Source organism: Schistocerca serialis, chromosome 2, assembly GCF_023864345.2.
Source record: "Schistocerca serialis cubense isolate TAMUIC-IGC-003099 chromosome 2, iqSchSeri2.2, whole genome shotgun sequence".
NCBI classification, from domain to species: domain Eukaryota; kingdom Metazoa; phylum Arthropoda; class Insecta; order Orthoptera; family Acrididae; genus Schistocerca; species Schistocerca serialis.
In genome coordinates, this window is record NC_064639.1 from 213,584,460 (window position 1) to 213,588,202 (window position 3,743).

At 36.3% G+C, this 3,743-nt stretch overlaps 1 non-coding gene across 1 annotated transcript; it reads right to left on the minus strand.

Moving 5' to 3' along the window:
• Nucleotides 1-344: 344 nt before the first annotated feature.
• LOC126458777 (U6atac minor spliceosomal RNA) lies at nt 345-447 on the minus strand. Its single transcript, XR_007585737.1, has one exon. It is a non-coding gene; the product is annotated as a U6atac minor spliceosomal RNA (small nuclear RNA).
• Between the last annotated feature and the right edge of the window lie 3,296 nt (nt 448-3,743).

Sequence of the window (3,743 nt, forward strand, 5' to 3'; positions counted from 1 at the left end):
ATGTATTACTCCCAAGTTCGTCTCTATGCCAAACAGAATGGCCATATCTGTAAAATTAGCTGTAGTGTCCATGCTTATAAAACCAAGAGCAGAGAGGAAAGGAAAAAGGTTTTGCACGTATTGGGAAGGTGTTACTGGACAAAGTACCACAAAGTGTAAAGAAAATGTCACACAATAAATTTAAAATGTTAATGGAATCTTGGCTTGAAAGAAAGGCCTACTGTAATGTGTAGGAAATCATGTAATGTGCCTGTAATGTGAACTAAATGATGTACCCATACTATATGAGCTGTGTAATATTCAAGCTTAAATTGACATTTATTTAATTGCGCTAATATAATATTAAAAAAAATGGGTCAAGCGCTGATAACTCAGCGGTGCCTCAACCTTATATGTGTTCCATCCTTGTCTAGGGGAGTGCTAACCGTCTCTCCTTTCATACAACACGAAATTAAAGTGGGAACTACATTGTATATAAGTCGCAAGTATGGTATCAAAGTATGTATGAGCACATAAATTGTTTGGCGTTTCTTACTCTGTAAATGTTTGTTTCATAGATACAGTTTGTATAGTGAGTTGACCTTATTTGCTTTTACCACCAAACTGCATAATTTAATGTAAATTTTTATACCTTTTTTTATTTTTTGATGTATTTTTCTTTAGTCTTTGAATAAGTATTCACATTAATTCCTGTTTGTTACTCGGTTTTTTTTAAGTAACTGATATCAGTTAAGTTGTCGATTTCATACTAAAAACAATGCTAAGAACGGAAACTATCCCTGCCTCTAGGGAGAAAAGCTTTATTTGGTAATTCTATTGAGTGCTTCGTGATTTTATTAGTTTTTGGATTTGCAGCTAGATGGGGACTCCGAAGTTTCACTCCAGACACGAAAAACAAGTAAACAAATGACAATCGTTTCCTTCGATAAATTGGATGTGGAATTGTGGATACAGAAGGTACAGAAAGAATCGTGATTTATATGAAAGAAGACAAGAGAGATTTTAATTTAAATGTCGTAGTCGTTATCCGCAGTGTGTGCGTGAACGTTTGTTACAAGAAATGAAGGTTACGTTCTACTGTTTACGCTACCCGATTTAAATTACCGATACTCGATACGACGCCTCTGGTTTCTCACTATATTTTAGTGTCAGTGTTTTGCACAAGTTTAGTGGAACACTAGATTGCTAGAAACAGCAGAAAACTCGGCAAGTTTTCCGTTGAGTAGAGAAGCCTTGTCATGTGAAAAATGTATTAAGCACTTTGTGCTGCCCTAATTAGACGTCATGTCAACGCCTACTTTGTTGCTCTAGTGAAATGTGTCCATTGGCAGTTTTGACACTTAAAAACTCTTGTGCGTAGTATATAGTCGACAATTCTTTCGTAAAATAATTCATTGGGCCATTAACAACACGAAATACGTTTAGTTGAAACACAAAGTACCATGTATGTAGTGGACGTTGTTGGTCTAATGACGTGTCGACAGTAAATAACAGTAACGTTAAATAGGATTATACCAAAAACAAGCTAACTCTAATTGGATGGTAATAGTGTCAGCCAAAAATTACAATAATCGTGGTGTTATTGCTTTCACCAGTTATAGGAAGTGGTATTATGCATATAAATATATGTAACTGCCTAACACGAAGCATGTGTAATATGGAACAGCTTCAGGATATTTGCCGTCTCAGTTTTGCAAGATTTCTGATGTTGAACACAAGATACTTTATCATTCGATAGTTCATCATTTCACCAACATCATTAAATACAGTAACGCGGTTCATAAGAACATTTTTCTTTATCTTATGCTACCTGCTGCAACATATTTTATGACTAACATTTTGTTTCCAATTTGTTGCATTAAAGGGAAACTCTTTGACTTGTAGAAAGAACTTCCAATGAGGAAAGGTTTCGTTGTATTCACCTTTCTTATGAAATATGTAATGGCAAACAGTTTTGTTACACACACACACACACACACACACACACACACACTCACTCACTCACACACACACACACACACACACACACACACACTCACTCTTGGTTGTGGTGACAGACTGATCTATAGCATAGCTCGAGGTCTAGGTTAGGTTGGATGGTGGCAATTTGGTTTTGAGTTGGCGAAGCCAATGAACGTGGAAGTGGAAAACATGGTTGTGGTAACAAACTGGCCAGTAATGAAGCCTACTGGTTACATCTGCACCACACTTAAAAATGCAAGGGGGTCCAATATGTAACTTTTATGAACAGTTGACAGTTTTATTATACTCTACAACCTGCAACATTTTCAAGTTGAATGGTATTACTGTGTCTTTATTTGATTAGACATATTGTAGTTTCTCTAATCAAAGAAGACCAATTTATGATATGTATGAGTACCAACAAAAGCAAAACAAGGATAATGGAATGCGGATGAATTAAATCAGTTGACACTGAGGGAACTGGATTAAGAAATGAGTTCTTATGAGATGAGTTCAACTAATTGGGCAGAAAAGTAACTGATGATGGTCGAACTGCACAAGATATAAAATGTAGACTGGCATTGGCAATGGCATTTGCAATTTGCGAGAACAGCATTTGTGAAGAAGAGAACTTTGTTGATACCAAATATAGATTTGAGTGTTAGGAAATCTTTTAAAAAAGTGTTTGTATGGAAGTGAAACATGGAAAATGAACCATTTATACAAGAAGAGAAAAGAAGCTTTCAAAATTTGGTGCTACAGACATATGCTGAAGATTAGACAGGTGGATCAAGTAACTAATGAGGAGATACTGAATAGAACTGGGGAGACAAGAAATATGTGGCACGTTGTCTAAAAGAAGAGATCAGTTGATATGACATGTTCTGAGACATCAAGGGATCACTGGAGGAAAGTGTCTGGGGTAAAAATCGTAGACTGTGACCAAGAGCTGAACACATTAAGGAAATTTGGAAGACTGTAGCTTGCAGTAGTTATTTGCAGATGAAGAGGATTGCACAGGACAGAGTAGCATGGAGAGCTGCATCAAATGCGTGTTCGAACTGAAGACTACAATGGCAGCACCTTAAATGTATTGTGTAGTTAACTTAAAGTTGTCTTTTTCTCGTTTTACGTGCGTCGCCTGTCTGTCTCCAAATCTATAAACTATCAGATGTTATAGTATGCAAATAGAAAACTTACCATTTCCGGAACATTGCCAGTACTAGTAACTGGCTCTTTCTTCAGAGTGAGTCACTTTTGATAGCAGTGTGGTCTGTCTACAGTATGAAGTGTTAATTAAAATGAACGTCTCATTTCAAATTCGGAAAAATCTGTAACATGTTTTGACAGACATTGCCATGCAACTGTTACAAAAACCTATATGCATGTATATGGGTAACTGCTTTAGATAGTACCATTATCATGAAAACATGACAGGTTTTGCTTGGTATTGTAATGCTGTTAAAGATTTACTCTGTACCTTGAGAACAGTTGACTTTATGTAACAGAAATATAGAATATCATTGTTTCTCATAAACAGAAGTTGTATTTCCTCTATACTTTTATTTATCCCCCAATCATTTTCTACAAATTGTGCTTACACTACATTGAACACAGAAATGAGTTGCTAATGAAACAGATGCAAGGAAAGCATGTGGACAGATTCTGTGAAAAAACTCTGCACACTGTTCTGCCCTGCTACAGGGGAAATAGGTTCTAAGTCATCCTGTGCAGCAGTTGTAGCATTCTTCCAGGAAAATCCTACCTTCCTCCACCACAAG